This window comes from Lolium perenne, chromosome 5 (genome assembly GCF_019359855.2).
Source record: "Lolium perenne isolate Kyuss_39 chromosome 5, Kyuss_2.0, whole genome shotgun sequence".
NCBI classification, from domain to species: Eukaryota; Viridiplantae; Streptophyta; class Magnoliopsida; order Poales; family Poaceae; genus Lolium; species Lolium perenne.
This window is the reverse complement of record NC_067248.2, coordinates 193,875,238-193,898,148: the sequence shown is the minus strand read 5'-3', so window position 1 is coordinate 193,898,148 and position 22,911 is coordinate 193,875,238.

The window sequence follows — 22,911 nt, the reverse complement described above, 5'->3', positions numbered from 1 at the left end:
TCTTAATGGTCCTCTACATGAGGAAGTGTATGTGAAGCAACCCCCGGGGTTCGAGGATCCCCATTTTCCGGACCATGTCTTCAAGCTCAAAAAGGCCCTATATGGTCTCAAACAAGCTCCTAGAGCTTGGTATGAGCACCTCAAGGAGTTGCTTGAAGACCGTGGTTTCCAAGTGGGGAAAATCGATCCCACTCTTTTTACTAAGAAGGTCAATGGGGAGCTTTTCGTATGCCAACTCTATGTAGATGACATCATATTTGGCTCTACTAACACAAAATTCAACGATGAGTTTGCTATGTTGATGACAAATAGGTTTGAGATGTCAATGATGGGTGAACTCAAGTACTTTCTTGGGTTCGAGATCAAGAAAATGCGACAAGGCACCTTCATCAATCAAGCAAAGTACCTCCAAGACATGCTCAAGCGCTTTGATATGAAGGATGCCAAGGGGATCGGAACTCCGATGCAACTCAAGTGTCAACTCACTCTTGACGAGGGCGGCAAGGCGGTGGATACCAAGCTCTACCGTTCGAGGATAGGTTCACTTCTCTACCTTTGTGCCTCTCGCCCGGATATCATGTTGAGCGTTGGTATGTGTGCACGGTTTCAAGCAAGTCCGAAGGAAATCCACCTTGTGGCGGTCAAGAGGATCTTTCGATATTCAGTTGATACCCCACACTTCGGACTATGGTACCCAAGGGACACGGACTTCGCATTGGTTGGTTTCACCGACTCCGATTGGGCGGGCGACAAGATTGATAGGAAGTCTACCTCCAGAGCATGTCATTTTCTTGGAAGATCTTTGGTGTGTTGGTCCTCGAAGAAGCAAAATTGTGTCTCCGTCTCCACCGCGGAAGCCGAGTATATTGCCGCGGCGAGTAGTTGTGCTCAAATCTTATGGATGAGGCAAACCTTGCGGGACTATGGACTCGAGTATAGCAAGGTGCCTCTTTTGTGTGACAATGAGAGCGCAATCAAGATCGCCTACAATCCGGTTCTTCATGGCAAGACGAAGCACATCGAGATACGGAACCACTTCATCCGGGACCACATTGCTCGCGGAGATATTGTACTATCCTATATTGGCACCAAGGAGCAATTGGCGGATATCTTCACTAAGCCCTTGGATGATAAGCGCTTTATTGAGTTGAGGCATGAGCTAAATATCATTGATCCGTCGAACTTTGCTTGACCGTCATGCGCACATACCAATCTTACCATCATATCTAGATGAAAGGCACGCATGGACATAGGGGGAGTGTGGTTTAAATCCATTGAGCTGTCACTCCCCCCCATAATGCATAAAGAAATCCAAAACATTTGCTATTTGTCAATTAAGTGACTTATGAGCTTCATGTTGAGTTGTAGTCCGTGAGTCCTAGATACATCTACGCGACCTCACAACTACTATACTCTTACACGGTGGCTTCGGCCACCAACACCCCCTACTTGAGTGTTTTTCGGTTCTTCTTGACCTTGTTTTGTCTTTCTTTTTTGCTTTCTTCTTCTTGTTTTAAGAACCTCAATAAAGCTTGTTTTCTCGTGATTTTTGCAAGCTTGGTTGTATGTTCTTTTTCCTCCATCTCTCTAGTTTCGTTACCCTCCTTTTTGGTGTTCCGATGCCAAAGGGGGAGAAGTTCCTAGGTGGATGGAGACTTTTGTTGTTTGTAGCCATTTGGTTCTAGTTGCTTATCTTGTCTCTTGGCTACATCAACAACCCCATGGAGGCATTCTATTGTGATTTTGGGTATTCTCAAGGCTATGGTATGATAACTTCACCCAAATCTCCGTATATGATCTTATGTTGCCTCCATATTGTGCATATGCCTCTTGAACATGTCATCTATCTATGTTGCATATGTGCTTGGTTTGTAAAAACTAGGGGGAATAATGTCTCTATAACATGTGTATTTGTATTCAAATACATATTCATGATATGCACATGTGTAGGGGGAGCTCCGTCTAGTTTTTGCAAATCTAATGTTCTCATCATAATATCATATGTTATTGTCAACTCTTGTGTTGTCCTCAAACACCAAAAAGGGGGAGATTGTAAGAGCAAAATTCATACCCCATGTTTTGTGTGTTTGATGACAACACTTGAGTAATCTCACGTGTGCCTTGAGTATCATTGTTAGATTTGCAAGTACACGGTGACCTCACCGGACACGTCAAGATCAGAAGACTAAAGCGTAGTTGATAGGTTTTCCGGTTTTGTGTGTGTTTAGCGAGGTAACATAGTTGGAGAGAAAAAGGGAAGAAAACCAGTTTTAGCCAGGCCGGTACTACCGGTACCTGTAGCGGTAGTACCGCTACCCCTATAGGTACCGCCCTCGGTACCGCTCTGAGTTCTGAGCCGATTTTGTCCCCCAGTACGAGTTGCAGTACCCCCTGCAGTACCTGGGGCGGTAGTACCGCTCACGAGCGGTAGTACCGCTCCAGGTACCGCTTGAGGTACCGTAACGCGTTACGGTCGTACTGCTTCGGTACCGCCCTGGTACCGCTCTGGATCCAGTAAGGTCTGGACCCTATTGCGGTACCACGAGCGGTACCGCGGGCGGTAGTACCGCTCTGTGTCCTTTGACCAGATCTGGGGTATTTCGAACTTAGAGCGGTAGTACCGCTTGCTCCAAAGCGGTAGTACCGCTTAGGCCAAAACTGGGCATAACGGTTGGATTTGGAGGAGCCTATTTAAGGGCCCCTTCTTCCCCACCCGATTTATCTCTTCCCCTTCTCTCTCCTCCATTGTTGCTGAGCTTAATCCTTGAGGATCTCCTTCCCCCTCCAACCAATCTTGCCCTAATTTTGAGGATAGGTGGAGGAGACCCCGATCTATAGTTCTACCAAGAGAGATTTCACAAATACTAGCTATTCCTTAGTGGATCTTGGTGGTAGGGTTCCTTTGTTGGATCTTGGAGAAGAGTTCCTTTGGTGGAGCATTGGGGAGTTCCTTTGGTGGAGCCTTGGAGAGTTTCTTGGTGGAGCATTGGAGGAGTTCCTATGGTGGAGCATTGGTGATGGGTTCCTATGGTGGAGCATTGGAGATGAGCAGCTATGGAGCCTAGCTTGGTGATGTACTAGCTCCATAGGGTGTTGGGAGCACCCTTGTGTGTGTGGAGCTCGCCCCAACCTTGTGAAGGAATCACCGCCTCGACCGGTGCCTTAGTGGAAGAGGGAGAGCACCTCCGTGGAGCTCTCTCGAGGAAGAGGGTGAGGCCTTCCTTCGTGGTGTGGCCGCCTAGTCTCTTGTGTGAGACTAGCACCTCCTCAACGCAGACGTACCTCCTTTAGTGGAGGGAACTGCGGGAAACAAACCTCGACTCGCCTCGCGTCCCCCCGGTTGTCTTGCTCCTCACTATGTTTATCTTGTTGATTCCTTTACTTGTTGCACATGCTCTTGCTTCATTGTAGGATCACCCCCATTGCTAAAAGTCACACCTTTACCTTCCGTTGCATAAAACTTGAAAAAGACTAAAAATTGCCGTAGCGCCATTCACCCCCCCTCTTGTTCGCTACGATCCGTTCACTTGGCAACCCAAATGGTTCTTTTCTTGAAACCATTTTGAGTTCCAACAAACTTGGCAAACACATTGCCATCCTTATCCTTCCCTAGAGAATAATCATCATCAACAATTATAGGGTTAGATAAGGTACCACCTAAGCATGAAGAAGCAAGATGCCCCTTCTCACGTCATAAGTAGCAAGTGTTCCCCTTTCTCTTCTTTATTGATTTCTTCTCTTGGGGAACATTATCTTGAGTCTTCTTGGGAAGTGGCCTATCTTCAACTTGAGGTCGAGCATGAGCTTGACCTTGACCTTGTGGACGTTTCCCTTGTTGTTTCTCACTCAAGTGCTTCTTCCTCTTCTTCTTCAATGGGCATGATTTAACATGATGCCCTTCAACCTTGCACTTGAAGCAAACCAACTTGGCCGGATCCTTGACTTTGTCTTGGCCCTTCTTCTTGTTGCTCTTGCTCTTGTACTTGTTCTTGTTATTGGAGTTGAATCCAAGTCCACTCTTGTCATTGGGGGATTGTTGTACACTTAGCATCTTATCAAGTGCGGATTTCCCTTCATGACGTTTTTCCAAGTCTTTCTTCAAAGAAAGGACTTGGGCCTCGAGCTCTTTGATTTCCTCTACATGGTTAGTAGAAATACAAGTACTAGAGGAAGTAGAAGCTTCATTGTTAGAGCAACAAGGCAAAGAAAGTAATCCAACACAAGGTGTGTCACTAGTTCGACTAGATGCATTACGAGGACTAGCACATGGCAATATAGCATTTGTAGTAGAGATTGTGCTAATGTCCATATGAGGCTCACAAGATGTTACCTTAGTGATACTAGCCTCATGAGCTAACTTTAGCCCATCATAGGAAATTAGAAGGTCATCATGAGAGCCCGAGAGCTTTTTATGACTTTCTTCCAATTCCCTATAATTGCTAGTTAGCAACTCAAGTTGAGCCCTTAAATCAACATTATCCTTTAAGATAGATGCTTCACAAGAAGTAGAGTTAGTAGCACAAGCATCAACAATAGATTTTTCATTTTCAAGCTCATAGGATTCAATTTTTTGTGTAAGCACAAAATTAGTATGCTTCTCATCTTTTAGCTCATGCTTGAGGACAGTGAATCTCATTTCCCCATTTTCAACATGGGACTCCAACTCCACTATGGTTTCCCTATATTTATTCAAGGTATCCATAGAGTGTTCGAGATTAGCACGAGCTTCTTTATTACCATGAAGAGAAGCATATACCATTGCCATATTATGCACCAAGGTATTATATTCTTCATCATTATCATCATCATCATTCTCATCATTAGAGGATGTGTTAGGAGTCAAAGTAGGAGATACCTTTGATCCTTTTGCCATAAGGCACATGTGCAAACCGGAGAATGAAGATGAAGATATTCTTGAATCCTCATTTGAAATCGTGTCTTGATCCATAGAGTGTTCGGTTTCCTCTACATTGTTAGTCAACAACCAACTAGAGGAAATAGAAGCATTTTGATTATGGGAGCAAGACAAGGTAAGCATATCATCATGAGATCTATGTAAGCAATTTACACATGATATGCAAGGACTATCAACACAAGCATGTAGGTTATTTTCAATGCTAGATGTGTTTAAGTCCAAAGAGGAAGCATTGCAATGGGATAGATGTCGAGGGTACTCCTCGCCAGTGCCCTCCGATAGGGGCTTAGGGTTGATGGAATCCTGTAGGCTGACACGAGACATCGGTTCATAGACAAGCGGGGAGAGCGATTTGCCCAGGTTCGGGGCCCTCGATGAGGTAAAACCCTTACGTCCTGCCTGTCTGTTCTTTGATTATGAAAACAATGGGTTACAATGGGGTGCCGAATAGTTCGGCTGAGATCTAGGTGAGATTGTTGTTGCTAGGGTTACCTAGCTCTAAGCTTTTCCTGGCTAAGATTGCTAAGATTGTTCGTGTCCTTCGGCAGCCCCTCTCCTGGCCTTTATATAGGAGGCCAAGTCTCAAGAGGTCTAACCGAATACGACTAGATTTACAGTAGTTTAGATCCAATCTTTCCTTGTTTGTTCGCTTCCTTGTCTTGCCCGTCAAGGAATCTTCTGGTGCACCGACCTAGTGGCCCATCTAGCCTTCGGGTGTCTTCATGGGCCTCCAGTTTGTCAATACCGAATAGGGCAATACTGGTTACCCGAAGAGTAATGCCCACGTCAGTATCCCCCGAGTGTCTAGCCGAAAATAATTCGGGTAGAGACTAATGCATGTTTCCTCCTGACATTCTTCTCCTTCATTGTTCTTGTTCATCTTGATTATGCTTCATCTTCCTTTTATCGGGTGCGCGTCAGCGCTCCCGATGGGAGTAGCCCCCGAGTCTAGGTACGGATGCTTGCAATCCGTGCGTAGACTCAAGTTGTACTACTCGAATACTTTCCTCTGCCGAGTTTTTCGCAAGTCTTCATAGGTCATCCGATATATTTTCTTTACGCAAAGGATAATGTGTAACGTGCCCAACTTTTGTTGGTTAACTGCCGATGGCAAAACAACGTTACTCTACACAGAATCAAGTCCCCGGGCATGATCCTGGAGTGCAAAAACTTTTATTGGATGTACATCATGCGCTCCCGATGGGAATGTCTAGGTGTAATCGCTTGTAACCGAGAGCAGACTCAGTCCTTTTTCCTTCGACTGCTTATTCTGTCGAGTCTTCCTTTTTATCGGGTGCGCATCAGCGCTCCCGATGGGAGTAGCCCCCGAGTCCAGGTTCGGATGCTTGCAATCCGTGCATGGACTCAAATCCTTCATCCAATGACTTTTTATGTTTCCTTCGAATGCTTCCAAATTATGACGTCATTGCTGACGTGTAATTGCTGCAGGCTGATTTGACGGGTCCATCATAACGAGCTAGCCCTAGCCCTGTTCAATCAGTGTTTTAGGGCTTGACCAATATACGCGTAACGACCGAGGTGGCTCCTCGATTTTCGCGCAATCGTGGGCGTAGTGGGCCGTCAGTTCCTTCCCTTCCTCAAGCGCCACGTGCTTACTTATCTCTTAACTTCTCCTTAAAATCTCCAAAGGCAAAAATTCTCAATCTTCTCCACGGTTCCCGCAGCATCTCCTCGTTCCCCCTCTTCTCCCTTCTTTCGCCATTGTCGCGCCGCCGCCACAGTTCCAATCTTCCTCAGATCTCGCGATGGTGAAGAAGAAGAATACCGCCGCCGCCGCTAGCTCCACCAGCGGAGGTGCCGCTGCCAAGTCCTCCTCTTCTCTTCCGAAGGGGAGCGCTCCGAGCGCCCCTCCCCCAGCTCCGGCGCCGCCAGCGCCGTCGAGCTCAATGGTCAAACCTGGGGACTGGGTAGCTTCGACCGTCACCAAGCGTGACGAGAAGAGGTCCCGAAGCTTAGGATTGATATCCTCCAACGCGGGAGATGTGATTCTTCCAGGTGCGATTTCTCGGCCTGATCCTCCTGCTGGATTTTCTGTGATGTTCTTGTCTTTTCTTCACCGAGGCCTTTCGCTCCCCACTCATGGATTCCTCCTCCATCTCTTGCGGACGTACGAAATCCAATTATGGCAACTTACCCCCAACTCAATCCTCCATGTTGCTGTGTTCATCACCCTTTGCGAGGCGTTTTTGGGTATTGAACCTCATTTCGGGCTGTGGAAGAAGATCTTCTATGTGAAGAGATACAGCAGTAGTAATGGGTACTTTGTCACCGGAGGGGTAGGTTTTGTTGCTCGCTCAGAAGTTAATTACTTCAATTTCCCAATGAGAGAGTCCGTGCAAGGATGGAGGCTAAAATGGTTTTACGTCAAAGATTCCTCGTCATCCGAGTGTCGACTCCCCTGCTATGCCAATGTTTCTGAAGCCAAGCCCAAGGACTCTTGGAAGAACATTCTCTCAGCCGACGAAAGGGCCTCAGCCGAAGAATTGTTTGCCAAATTCCTTCGAATCAAAGAGGCTGACGGCCAAACTATGATTGGTATGGAGGTGGCAGCAGTTTTCTTGAAGCGCCGAATCCAGCCAGTCATGGCCAGAGTTCACCCGATGTGGTTGTACTCAGGTCCAAAGGATGAGACCAGGATTAATGCTGCTGATCTATCAGAAAAAGAGTTGCTTGATGAAGTTCGTCGTCTTACTTCCTTCAACCAGGAAGATTCGATTCCGCTGATCTCTTCATATGCTCCCCTTGACGTTGATCATCCACCATCAGGGGTATTTTCCTTTCTTCACATCTCTACTATAGCTTCTTGCTCAGTCGACATGATTACCTTTGTTCTTACTTGTCATTTTTCTTTGCCAGATCCCTATGGCTTCTGAAAATACACGTGATTCACCGGATGATACTTCCGAGGGGAGAGGCTCCTCAATCCCCATAGATTTTCACACCACCGATCAAACAGGTCTAGAGGATGAATATAATGGTCCGATGAATCTTGAAGTTGCCCACGCTGATCTTCCCTCCTCAGCCGATAACACTTGTATCGCAAATGGATCAGTACGTAACGTCGACACTGATCGTGATACTTCTGTTGATGCAGCTGCTGATGGGGCCAGAGCTTCTCCTGTGAAGAGATCAACCGGCGGCTTTGCCGATGAAGATGATCTCTTCGACATGTAAGTAGTTCTTTTCTGAAAGTTATACTGTGCCTTTTTTACCTTTTCATACTCCTGTTATAATCACAGTCGACTGTTTACTTTTGCAGTGACGAGGGCTTTATCGAGCCTCCTCCTAAGAAGGCCAAGTCTGATGCCGTTTCGCCGGTCGTGGTGGCTTCCGAAGCTTCGGCTCCTAAGGCTGCCCCCATGGCTCAAGCATCGACTGCGTCTTCCCTTTCCAAAGGGAAGGATATTTCTCCAACTGCTGCTACTGCGGCTCCTTTTTCTGTAAGTCCTCTGCTGATCTTAATACAGATTTCTTGGAGCGTGCCTTGTTTAATTGTTTTTCTTTCTCTCTTAAGGACCTGCGTGGCGTTATCTCTTCTCTGGAGGTTTTCGCCTCCCGATTCACTTCTCTAGAGGCTGACAAAGTTCGGCTGCAAGAGGAAGTCGAATCTTCCTCGTCAAAACTAGATGGCGCAGTCAAGATAGCTGCCGCGGCTCGCCAAGAGATTGATTCTTTGAAGGAGGAGCTGGCCAGACTGAAAGGGAAGCTGAAGGAGGAGGAAGCATCCATGCTGGTGGTTGAGGCTCGAGCAGCCGAAAAGGATGAAGTCCTTCGTCAATCTTCTTTGGCCTTGCTTGGTAATCTCTAACATACTTCTGTCGAGTGACGTTTTTATGGATTTAAACTTTTTGTCGATGACTGAATTTTCCCCTTCCTTTCTACTGCAGAGGCAGCAAACATTCCTGTCGATGCCCTGGAGAGAGTTCCAAATAACTCCCCAGCGAACGCTGTGTCAATGATTCTCGCTTCTCACCAGCTTACACAAGAGCTTCTTGTGAAGGGGAAGGGTGCTCTGGCGCGGATGCACTCGATGATCTTCCCCAAGATCAAGCAAGAGAAGACCCTGGGACAGCTGATCGATACCTTCGCGGTTGACACCAAGGAGGTCATCGAGGTATTCAAGCGTACATCGCGCACTTTTGGTGCTGTCCTTGCCTTCCAGCTTATGATCGATTACGGCTTTAAGGGTGACATCGAGGAAATGACTAAGGGGCTTCCAAAAGAGCAAGATGGGCAACCTGTTGATTTGAGCACCTTTAAGGCTTCTGCTCTTACTTGCGCCCGTCAGCTTCTTGAACTGGTTTCATCAAGGAAATCGTCGACTGGCCCTAGTTCATCGACTCAAACTCAGCTCCCTTGATTCTTGTAACAAACTTGTGCCTTGAGCTGATGCGAAACATTGTTCTGCCGCACAACTCATGCTTTGTAATAAACTCCGTGCTAGCATTGTTGTTAGCACACTTTTGTTATGATATCACTTTCTTGCACTTCTCCCGATGGGAGTTATTTTGGATGTTTGGCTGTACCATATCCATCACTTCTTTATAACCAGTATTTTTTGCAGGTCGTCCCAGTACCCTCGTTTGCAAACGACTCGTCGGGTGCTCTTCCTGAAAGCGATCGGATCCAGCGCATGAAAGACCGGATCACGCAGATGGAAAAGGATTTACGCAGCACTTATGCTTTAGCTGCCATCATCAATAAAAAGAGCGAGATTATAGCCGACGTGGAGCGGTACACTCTTGGCGAACTGCATAAGGCTACCGAAAGTTTAAACTGTAAGTTTCCTAATCCCTTTGCCTGTTTGCTAGCAACTTCTTGTCTGAGTCTTGACTAATTCTTTTGGCAGTCATAGCGTTGAACCATGCGGAAGAGAACAAGCGGATACACGAGCGGGTGCATGCTTTGACTCAGCTTTCCTCATCCGACGAAATTTTCTGGCGGGAACACTCGAAGGCTTCGGCTGTCGTCAAATTTCAGGATCGAGTGCACCAGGTCCACCAGTTCTTCGACAAGTGCTACAAGGCTATGAGGGTAGTTTGGAAAACAATGTTTCCTCTGAATGCAGTTCCCCCTACCCTCTTGACTTTGATGTCTGAATTTGGGAGCGCCAAGAAGGTTCGAGAGCTGGTAAGATCTCAAGTCTTTGCAGGGGCCAAGTGCACGCTTGCCCTTGTGCTTGCTTGTTATCCTTCAGCTTGCTTGCTGTCTATTGCCAACGCAACTGGTGATTTCGAGGAGCTGTACCCGAAGGTTTTAGCACCTGCCCATATAATTGTCGACAGGCTTGAAGAGATATCAAAGGTACCTGAGGAAAAGGAAACTCTGCAAGAGTGATATATAAAGGTGTAAAATTACTTTTGTAAATTGTATTGGCTAGTTCATCCGAGTGTTCGGATTTTTGAGCCGAAACTTCTTATCTGGTTGATACATGAGTATGTACTTTTACCATGCCGTTGGCAAATACTCAAAGGGGCGAAGCTTAATTGCCCGTTGGATGTATGTGTACTAGTTGGTTAGCAAATCATTATGAGTGATCAGCTCGTGTTGCAGGTTTTGCTAAACCTGTTGTATGCGCAACTTTGCTTTCAACCGTTTGTAAATTTCGACAGTCATTCCCGAATTTTTCGGGTGTAATGATTCTGCCGATGAGCCCGTTGCTCTCTGATATTTCCATAAGTGAAATATCGAGCGTGGGTTGTGTGTAAGTTTTCCAAACTCTTGCTTTGTACGGCACTCGTAGAGGCATCTGAAGCAGAGGGGAGGATTAATGTCCTTATTCTTCTTTGCAGTGCTTGTAAAGGTTTCTGCCCTGAGCGCTATCTTCTGCCGCGCGTTAAGTTATGCCGCTACTTGGCGGCAGCACGGTCATAGATGCTTTAGATTACTGCAACACTTTAACAAGAATCGGAACTTAAGTACTTATTGATAGGGTAAATATGAAACTGAAGGGCGAAAACAAGAGGCCCTGTGTAAAGTAAAAGGGAAAAAATTTAAAAACTAGGGGAGTGTTTTATCAAGAAAGGGGTTCTTCTCTTCTTCAGAAGGATCTTCCGATTTCTTCGTCATGCTGGTGGTCGCGACAGTGCTGTTGATTTCGCCAGATGCTTGAGCAGCGATTGTTAGCATCTTGCCGCCTCCTGCGTCTTCTGCCCAAACTTTTTCTGCCGATGCTATTGCTGCTGGGCCTTCGGGAGCTGGCTTCTTTTTGATTTCCCTGTCGAGTTTTTCCTCCTTGATTTCTTTTATCGTCAACTTGGGCGGGGGGTCGACAGTATCTCGCCGTGGCCCAAATTTGGCAGCAATCCTTTGAAAGTCACGATCACAATTGTCCGAGCGTGAAAAGCTTCCATAGACTGTGATGTTTGTTCCATTGTTCCCTGGCATCTTCAGCTTGAGGTATGCATAGTGCGGCACGGCCATGAACTTTGCGTAAGCTGGTCTCCCGAGTATGGCGTGGTACTGTGATTCCCAGTTCACGACTTCAAACTCGATCTTCTCCTTCCTGAAGTTGTCGGGTTTACCGAAAACGACATTCAAGTAAGCTTTGCCAAGAGAATGCGCTGGTGAAGTAGGGAGTATCCCATGGAAGCGAGTATCTGAGTCTTCCAGCATTCTCATGGTGATCCCCATACTTTGAATTGTGTCAAGGAATATCAAGTTGAGTCCACTTCCTCCATCCATGAAGACTTTGCTCATCTTAAACCCTCCTATCTATGCTTCGACCACTAGGGCGGCGTGCCCTGGCTTTGGTATAGTCATCGGGTGGTCCATTCGACTGAACGTGATTTCCTGAGACGACCATTCGACATAATCAGGAATGTTCGCCATGACGCTTTCTGCCAGGTTGATTTCTCGGGTGAGCTTCTTCATTTCTCTCCTTGAAACACCTGTCATGTGGATCATATTCATTTGCCCACGTGGCGGTGGAAACGCCTCGTTGGGTTGATGAGGTTGGGCCTGCTGTACTTGATGCTGTGACGGGGGTGGCGGTGGTGGTGGCGGTAGCTGTTTCTGGCCTGCCTGCTGGATGAGTTCATGCATATCGAGGAACTGCCGACAATCCCTGAGCAGGTGGCTAGACTTTACTTTTCCATCCTTAGAATTGGTATAAGAATGTAGGTAGCAAGGGGCGTTGATCTGTTCGGCGTAAGGCAATTTGGGGGTTCTCTGAGGTCGTGGTTTATAGTTGCCACGGTTCCCAGAGTCGTTCCGATTACCGTCCTGCCGATCATCTCGCCTGTTGTCATACCGATCATCCTGTCGATCAGAGTAACCTGCGGCCACCAAGTTATTGTCATCATAACTGCGGTTCTTCCTTCTCTTATTTCGATCCCTTCGACCATCCGAATCATTCTTCGGCTGGTCATCCTCTTCGTCGTCGCTGCGTTGTCGTGGTTTTCGGACGTTGTCTTCACCATCGGCCCAGCTGTTGGCGATTTCCATTAGCTTGGTTATGGTCTTCGGCTTCTTGCACCCAAGCTCTTCTATATAGCTTTCACATCGGATGCCATCGCTGAAAGCGTCAATTGCCCTGTCGACAGATACGTCTTCCGCAGCATTTAGGAGTTTGGTGAACCTCCCGATGTACGCGCGCATTGACTCCTTCTGCTTCTGTTGGCAGTGCCGTAACTCCTCGATCCCGACGGGTCTTTTGTAGGTTGCTTGAAAGTTAGCGACAAAAGCTTCTACTAAGTCATCCCATGACTTGATGGAACCCTTCGGTAGCCCTCTGAGCCAGGCTCGTGCTGAGTCCTTTAGGTAAAGCTGTAGACATTGCATTGCTGCTATCTGATTCCCTTTTTGCAGAATTACTGTCTGCAGATAGTCCTCTATCCAGGATCTTGGCTCCTGCTGACCATTGTATTTGGCAGCGTCGGTAGGTGTAGGTTTGAACTTCTTGGGTGGCATCACCTCCCGAATTTTGTAGCTCAGACAGTCGGCTCCTCTAAGCTCGCCGTCGTTCTCCTGGGTCTCGTCCGAAGAATCACTGTCAAGTTCTTCTCTCATGGCGCGTCGTCGCCTTGCTTTGTCGATCCTGCTCTGTGTGATTTCGTCCCGAGCGTATTTTGCGCGATGTTTTGACCCGTTGGCCTGCAGGGTCTTCTCTTTCGGTGGAACTAGATTATGTCCTAGTATCGCAAGACTCTCCAAAGCACCACGGTGGGCCTGAGCCATGGATCCTTCGGGACGCTGATTAATGAGGTACGCTGCAAGATTGGCTGTTGCTCCTGCGACGGTTTTTGGCCGTGGCATGCCCGCGGTGTCCGTGGTCATAAAGGATTTGGTCAAGTTTGATGTTATCTCCCTTGCATCATCTTCCGAAAGCCTGGACATCCTCGATCGATGTTTGCCCCCTCCGTGGGTACTTCTGGAGGCACTCCCCTGCGAGGCCCTTCGTCGCTCGCTGGACCGGTCTGCCGCAGATAGTCGTTTCTCGAGGGTGGCTTGCTCCTTAGACAGGCGCTCCCGATTTTTCTCCAATATGGAGCGGTAAGCGTTGAGCGTACCGACCGTGGTTCCCGCCGAAAGCGGTGTGTTGTTGAGCACGGCTGCCTTGGCTGCTGCCCACTCTTCTTCTGTAATGGTGTGGTCGCTATTGTCATTGCTGGCGCTATCTCCGAAACTAGCCCGCCTGCTGGAGCGGGGGGTGCGTTCTCCATCTCCCCTATTAGCGACGTAGACTTGGAGGGGCGCCACTCTTCGGGTGTCTCCTCGGACGATGCTACCGATGCTGTCCTCTCCCGACGAATAGTAGGCGTTGCAGATGAATGGCGTGTCGCTTGACCCTAGTCCATGCCTGGTGTCGCAGTTTACGCAGTAGTACGAGGTCATCTCCGAGGGCACGGGGTCATCAGATCCAACCGACATGGAGGATGCCGAGCGAGGAGTCGATGGCGCGGACGGACTCGACGGGTTTTCCTGGCCAGCCGAAAGGTCGGGTGTCGATGACGCACTTGGGCTTGTCGATCTGGAGATAGGAGATTCCAGTAGTCGGAGGATTCCCTCTGAGTTGACGTTGTAGTGGACGCTCCCGAACGCCATGTCCATGTTGCCTTGCAGACCAGAGAAGGTGGAGCGAGATGATTCGCTGTGCGGGGTGAATTCGTAGGAGCCGAAATGGATCGGGCTTCCCAGATGAGACGATGATGGTGCTGATGAAGATGCTGATGACATGACGGGTTCAGCCGATGTCCGATCTTGTGCCGACAGGGTTCCCACAGACGGCGCCAATTGTCGAGGGTACTCCTCGCCAATGCCCTCTGATAGGGGCTTAGGGTTGATGGAATCCTGTAGGCTGACACGAGACATCGGTTCACAGACAAGCGGGGAGAGCGATTTACCCAGGTTCGGGGCCCTCGATGAGGTAAAACCCTTACGTCCTGCCTGTCTGTTCTTTGATTATGAAAACAATGGGTTACAATGGGGTGCCGAATAGTTCGGCTGAGATCTAGGCGAGATTGCTATTGCTAGGGTTACCTAGCTCTAAGCTTTTCCTGGCTAAGATTGCTAAGATTGTTCGTGTCCTTCGGCAGCCCCTCTCCTGGCCTTTATATAGGAGGCCAAGTCTCAAGAGGTCTAACCGAATATGACTAGATTTACAGTAGTTTAGATCCAATCTTTCCTTGTTTGTTCGCTTCCTTGTCTTGCCCGTCAAGGAATCTTCTGGTGCACCGACCTAGTGGCCCATCTAGCCTTCGGGTGTCTTCATGGGCCTCCAGTTTGTCAATACCGAATAGGGCAATACTGGTTACCCGAAGAGTAATGCCCACGTCAATAGAGATGAAGAATCATCACTATTGAGCACAATATCAACATTGCAATTTTCCTCACCACTCACCATATCATTACCTCGTGTCTTGCTACACGTTGGTGAAGTGGAAGAAGATGATAACTCATCACGACCGGAGGTGGAAGCAACTTGGAGCTCTTCATGATGTGAAGGGGAAGAGAGCTCCTCGGAGTCACCCCCGACCAATTGAGAAGTGGATCCACCAAACATTTCCTTAAGCTTGATCCACATCTCATGAGATGATTTTCGCTTTATATATATCAAGAACCTACGAAAATCGGGTCTCAAGGAGAATAAAAGCTCATTAGGCACTTGAGCTTCAACATGTAAGTTTTTCTCATCCTCTAAAGACAGATTTTGATAATCCATCAGAGGAGAAAAATCGACATCTAGAAATTGCTCTATATGTGGACACAAGGTCCGAAGATTACAAAGCAAGCAATTTCGCCACAAAAGATAATTTGTGCCATTAAAGACAATTGTGTCATTGTGCACTATACTAGCCGACATCTTTACTCTCAAGGCGGTGAAGCCTTAAACAAGGAGAGACCTTGCTCTAATACCAATTGAAAGATCGAGATGTCGCCTAGAGGGGGGTGAATAGGCAATTAAAAACTCTTGCAGATTTGTCTTGTAATAATGCGGAATTAAACTATCGTTTAGATTACAAGCACAAACCCTAAATATGCTAAGCTCAACTAGGTGTAACAATAACAACTAGAGCTAAGCAAGATAGGCACAAGATATATGTAGCACAAGTGATAGCAAGATATATGTACTTCAAGCACGATGGCTATCACAAGGAAAGAGAGCTCGGGTATAGAAATAACCGAGGCACGCAGAGACGAGGATGTATTCCCGTGTTCCCTTCCTTTGCAAGAAGGTACGTCACGTTTGGAGGGGTGGAGGTCCCACGAAGGATTCCCCACGCCACGAAGGCTCACCCTATTCTCCGAACCACACCCATGAAGGATAATGGCCCTTTCCTTATGGTTAGCTTTTCCTCCGCTCCGGAGATGGCAAGCTCCACAACCACTTCACAAGCTCCACGAAGGAGAAGCCCGGGCCTCTTCACAATCTTCTTGAAGAGATCACCGGAGCACCAAACACCAAGCCAACTAGGAGGTCTCCCTCCAAGAGTAACAAGCTCACGGTCTCTCACTCGAACTAATCGTGGTGGAGAGCTCAACACTATGCAATGATGCAAAGCAAGAACACTAGAGGTGTTCAAGTCCTTCACTCTCAAATCCCACCCAAGCAACAAATGCTAAGATGAGATTGGAGAGGAAGAACAATGGGGAAAGTCAACAAAAGACTCCAAGATCTAGATCCCAAGAGTTTCCCTCACTTAGATGAGAAAAGGATTGGTGAAAGTGTAGATCTAGATCTCCTCTCTTAGATCCCTCAAGAAATAGCAAGAATCATGGGAGGAATCAAAGGAGAGAGCAAGTTCTTCAAGATGCAACAATGGAGGAGAGAGAATGGGAAGAACTAACTAGCTCAAGGTGGAAGAAAGGTATTTATAGCTAAGGGGGAAATATAACCGTTGGGGGAAAAACAGAGCAAATAGCAAGAAAAACGGGCTGAGAAAATGCCCCAGCCGGCGGCCCAGCCGGTTGACCGGAGCTGAGGCCGGACAGGCCGGTCTGGGGTCCGGCCCAGCCGGACCTGCAGCCGGGCGGGGCGCGCGCCGCGCTGTGCGGCGGATAAGGCCCGGACGCGGGGGAGCTGGGTTGGGCCGCGCTGGGGCGAAGGAAGCCCAAGCCGGCGGGGTGCCCGGTCGGCCGGGGCCGGCGCCAGCTGCCCGTGGCGGCGACCGGACCCTGGGCCGGACCAGGGCGGGAGAGGCCCAGAATGCCGCCCGGTCGGCGTTGAGCGCCTGGGCCGGTTTCGGCCGGGTGGGCCGGCGCCTTGCCCGGTCCGGTTGGTGCCCGGTGGTGGACCGGGTGGACCGGTGGCTGGGCCGGTCGGCCGGCTGGCCCCTGCCCTTTTCTTTTTCTTCTTTTACCTTTTCTTTAATAACAAATGCTCCCGAACTCCGATTCGAATGAAACCAATTTTGTTTGAGAGATAAGAACAAAGTATTGGTGATATACATCTTCTTTGTCAAGGCTCGAGGTCTTATAACCCGCAAAGTTAACAATATATACTTGATACTTACAATATATAACTCAGTAATTATTCGCCTTGGTTCAAACACCTCGCGAGTAATAAAAATACATACGCTCACTAAAATACTCGGGGGCTAGAGAAAAAGAAAAATACTTTGACTATATATAGTCCTCACAACATACAAGATTTATCGACAACAGGAAAAAGGAGACATGGCTCATATTGAGTCATCTATATTTATCCTTTCTTCTTCCGCAGGAGCACCCATGGTATTAGCATAACTAGCACAGTGGCCCTCGCAAAAGCGAGGGCATCATCTTTAGTATGTCAAGATTTTTTTTAAAATTATACATATAATTTTTTTATTATTGATCTCCTTCATTGAGAAATAAACATCTTAGATGTATAAAAAAAATTAAACAGCTGGTATTGTTGTTATGCTAGAGGCATGACATATGGATTGAATTAGAATATTTTGATTCCCCTTTCTTTTGTCAGGTATTCTTTATTTGAATTGGATGTTTTTATTTTACAAATATAAATGAGAATCCATATGCCATATGTGTATCCACCATTTTTTCTTTTATAATTTCATATAAAGTAAATTATCATGTTATTCTTTTTTCTTTAAAATATATGTGCTACAAATTTAGAAAGTGCGAAAAATGTTGTAGTCAAGATAAAACTGTAGATTCATAGTAATACTTTATTTATACATAAATTAATATGGATCATTAAAATAAGCATAAAACTCTATTTAAAAAATTTATAGGAGAAGTCAGCTGATAGCAAATGACATCATGCTAATCTAATTGCACATAAATATGCATTATATCTTCACTCTCATTTTACAAAATTTCTACACTTACGGGAATATTTTTATGGAAAACCTTAGGGACACATCATGAAAAAAAAAACACTGGAATCAACACTTGGTGTGGTTGTGGAAAAATCTCCCATAGCAAATATATGATTGACACGTAATCCCATAACAAAAATATGTAAGCTACTTGCCTGCAAGTGTAGCATTATTTCTAATTTTATCATGCTTTATACTATTTTTTGCAGCATTTAATCTATAAGATAGTTCTATGCTAGCTCTCTCTAAGCTATTCTGTCTCACGCTCTGATGACAGAGTTCCAATGACTGCAACGGCCACACTGTTGCCATTTATATATTAAGCTAATATCAGCTCCACAACTCCTCCAGTCCTTCTCTCATGATTTTTATTCCAAGTCCCCTTTCAGCACATATTTGTCAAATAAATGGATATATTGTGCCTTCAAGACATCAGTGACAAAGCAAGCTGTTGACATTGTTCACAAACCAAGCAAATTATCAATATGCACAATAAATTGTTAGAAAGAAGTGTTTGGTGAATTAAAATTCTAATACTCCAACCTTACGTACTTCTACCACTTGCAATTTCCCAAGATTTGTTATCTTAACACATCAATATATTCTCGAGTATGAAGTCAGAATTAAAAAGAACAAAATACAAATTCATTGATACAATGATTTGATTGCTCTAGGCCGCACATGAAGGAGTGCATTTCCAACCTAACGGCACTGTGAATCATGCATGTATCTAGCTTAGTTGGGTAAATTCGGAAATCATGAATATATTTGATGAAAATTAGATTGTTAATTGAATATGTTAAAATAAAACTGAATTCAAGAAATTATGAGAATAATAAGAAAATTACTAAATAAAATGGCATGCTTCTAAATGGTTTGAGCTCCAATAGAAATGTCATTTAATTAAAAAAACTACACTGTTTGTAGCGTGAGGTGAAACTGGGTGCAGATAATAAGGAGCAATAGACAGCCCCTGGCAATAGAAACTGTAAAAAAGTAGTTCTCCATCAAGGAATAAGCAACAAAAAATGGAACTGGGAGGAGATTTTTGAAAATTGAATTTTCCTATAAATGCATATTCATAAGGGTAATATACCTACATATCATAAGATGAGAAATGACATCGTATTAATATGATGGATATAGAACTAAAAGGCCAGATATATCCTTGTAAGATATTGAAAACCTAAAATGCTCGATGTCATTTAAACAAAAACAATCATCAAATGGATAAATGTTCACTAAATATAGTAAAATAATTTTGTATAGATAATGACTCTTGTAAATAGTTTTGTATCTTCATATATGATATGAGCAACACAAAAGAGAACTTCATAAGCATGGTAATGCTACTACTGTAGAAAACATTTATTTTAGATATTGCACGGTGAGAAACTAATGCTATGACGCATAAAGGAATGAAAAAAAATTGTTTGCTCCTAGGGAAATTATCAAACAGCTTATCTGCACATTTGAAAACATGATACATTAACAAACTTGATCAAGCAATCTATATATGTAACTTATGCTAAGGATTTAATCATGAAAAAATACCATAGAAATATTCTGATCAACAGATCTCTACAAACAATTAAACCTGGCACCATCAAATGAAGCTAAACTGAGGCTGAATCACATGCACAATATTAGAGGAAGAAGAGACAAGCGAACATCGCATGATATCAAAATATGGGAGGAATATGGTGGTTCCGACTCTTTTCTTCTCTTTTTGCTATGTGAAATTTCTTGATGGCAGGGATCATTGGTTACATCTGTTAAATCACAAACTGAAGAATTTGAAGAAAGCAACATGCTCCAGATTCTAGATATACTCAGGAAGAGTTGAGAAGCATTAATCAAAGTAATATGTACGTGGAGGTAAATTTAAAATCCAAGGTCTGCCATCTTTAAGGCTGCGGCGGAAGAGATGGTCGCCTTGGAAGGAGGAGATCATGACAATGAGGTGGTGGGAGGAGAGAGGCAGAACCAAATCTTGCACACTGATTTGTGCTGGAAGATCACACTCTATGAATGTCAAAGTTAATAAAGTACTCCATTTGTTTCATATTATAAGCCGTTTTGGAAAACTAAATTAGTGTGATAAAATGGCTTACAAAACGGAATATAGTGGTACCTTGTTTTCCCGATTTGCTGATTCCATCCCGTGCTCCCTAGACAGTTGACTTCACAGCATTTTAGTAATAGCTTCATATACAGGCTAAACTTCATGCGAAAAAAATACTAAATACATAGAAAAACATGTACTTCCTCCGTCTATAAAAGGATTCCTCAAGTTTGTCTAAATTTACACGTATCTAGATACTAAAAAACATCTAGATACATACTTTTTTTTTGCAGGTAGATACACATACATATTTTGACAAAGTTGTGATAATCTTTTATAGAGAGAGGGCTATTTGACATCACAAGTTTGTACTGATATATCCGCCGTTGCATGCACTGAAGAAAATAAATGGAGTGGTATAAGAAAGATAGATGTCACGTGACGTGCTATTACCTGCATATTAGCTGTTAGTGATGCAAATCTTCCATGGATCGATCTATCTTCCTTGGCTGCATGGTGTATGCATGAGTCTGCAATTTGCTGTCCCGGTTGCATGCATGAGGCAAATCTTCCATGGATCGTGCGTGCATGGGGCATACCTGGCACCGCTGATGCGCGCGCGAGACCACCCATACAGGACCAGCTCTAGAAGATTGGAAACTTTGTGATGCTGATCGCGCAAGGCATAACTGACGACGCTGAAGACGGCACGCTAGGAATTGTATAACCACTGTGACCATGGAGTAGCTAGCAGACTGGAAAGCGTGTGCTCCTATGCTTGTGAATGACCGATCGACCACCACTGTGGACACCCATGGAGAGCATGGCGGCGAATCAGATCGGGGGTGCGCCAACAACCATATTTTTTTAGGTCACGTCATGGTCTGCTGGGATTGAAGATGAAGATACAACACGAAGGGGTATGAAAAAAAGTTATGAAGGGTATTGGTGGGTAATTTTTTCTAACTCTAATATAAGTAATATCAGTAATTATCTCCAAGATCCATTGGCTGTAATAGGCTAGTTTGAAAATTAACGGTCAGATGTTTCTGATTATTGTGGGATTTTCTAGCTAATTCTCTAATTTCTAGTAGCCCGTAATTCAGATCGGGGGTGGTCATGGTCTGCTGGGATTGAAGATGAAGATACAACACTAAGGGGTATGAAAAAAAGTTATGAAGGGTATTGGTGGGTAATTTTTTCTAACTCTAATATCAGTAATATCAGTAATTATCTCCAAGATCCATTGGCTGTAATAGGCTAGTTCGTAAAATTAACGGTCAGATGTTTCTGATTATTGTGGGATTTTCTAGCTAATTCTCTAATTTCTAGTAACCCGTAATTTACTTTTAATATATAATAGATGACATTCAGTGAAGAAATCTGCATCCATCCGAACAAGATCCTCAATCATTTTTTCAGCTACAGGTGTTACCGCATCATTGATCGACGTTCCTTCTCCTTTTTCTCAGTCGGGCGTGGCAGAGATCAACAACGTTGGACACATCCAACTTCGGATAGCAGATTTGCAACATAATCAAGGAAAATCTGGCACCGGCCATTAATTGGGCCTTAACAAATCCATGGACTCGACGAACACTTTTGAATTTGTCCATCAAGTCAGGAAGAGTTTTAGGTTAAGCATTCCAAGGAAACATGGCATTGTAAACCACGGATAGCGTCTTCGTGCAGAAATCAAGATACTCTCGAACCTGAGCCGCGCGGTCTTGAAACCGCACTATTTGTCGGGTGCGGTCCGGGTTAGACCAAAAGTCAGCATTGTTCCGCACCGCAAGTTGAATAAGAACCTCGGATCTTGCATCAGCACGTTGATCTTCGGCAGCAGCGTCCAAAAAGTAACCTAACCAAGATAAGGGGAATAATGAGGTGACAAAGGCACATATGGATAATAAAGGAGTAATAAAGCGTAGCATACCCGCCATATCCAGGCTTGCGTCAATCATCAGGTCAAGCATATAGTTTTCTCGAGAAGTAGCTTGGGAAGCTTCGGCAATCGCAGTTTCTTTTAGTTCAAAAGCCTCACGAGCTTGGCGAAGAGCGATTTCTTCTTGTTCGGAGGATTTGCAGGATTGATCCATGACAGTGATGGCTTGTTTTTTCATGGCCTAAAGTTGTTGTCGAAGTTCAGTCATCTCTTGCTGAGCGGAATCAGCACCCGAAGAACCGTCTGGCAAAGTATCGCTAGGAGTTTGTTGAGAGCGAGGCGGGGCAGGACAAGCAGAGGCAATCATTCAGCAAAAGTCATCGATTTTTCATTAATAGATGAGATATTCACATAATTTGGGCCCCTCACAAAAGCTAGTTCCTAAAGTAGTCGCAAATCATAAGGATAGCGACAACTACAAAAGGGAAAAGAAATACAAAGAGGTAGGATGGTCTACTTGACCTCCGGCTTGGCTGTGCTGGTGGATGTTGAAGGTTTGTGCCCCAGGAAGCTGAGGATCTTCTTCGAGTGAGGCTTCGAAGCCTTCACCAAAGTCTTCCACTTTTGCGTGTTCATTCCCTTGGGGTCGCCAACCTTTGCTCACTCGACATTTTTGGTGGCTATCGACAACCAAAGCAATGGTTCCTTCAACTCCGACCTTCAGGTTCTCTTGTCGATAAGCCAGCGCCAAGTCTTCTTCAAGAAGGAAGCGCCTGGCAAGCTCGGAGAAAGTTTGCGGCTGCGTCTGCTTGGGAAATAAATGGGGGAAAAGGCGCGTGAACGCAGCCCGCGCGTCGGAAATATTGGTGCGCGCTAGATCCCCGTGCAGTTCAAGGATTGAGAGGGTGTCGAGAAGACGATCCTCCTCAACTGCATGCAGCGTGAAATCTTCAACCATTCTTCCTGCTGGAGCAAAAATAGAGTTCATCAAAATATACGGAAAACCAATTTCAGAAGATTGGATGTAGCACCCTACCTTTTAATAAAGGCAAGATACCTGTGTATAGTGCTATTCCCGGGATCACTGATAGCACACACATTACAAAATATAGTAGTCATTGCAATAGTATCAAATTACTATATCGTTGATCCAGAGGGTACAATAAAACTTACAAATTGCACAGTCACATGGACTAGCTCAGAATAAACACAACGGAAAGTAAATCAGCAATGAGCCTTCATCATCTTCATGTGCCACAGG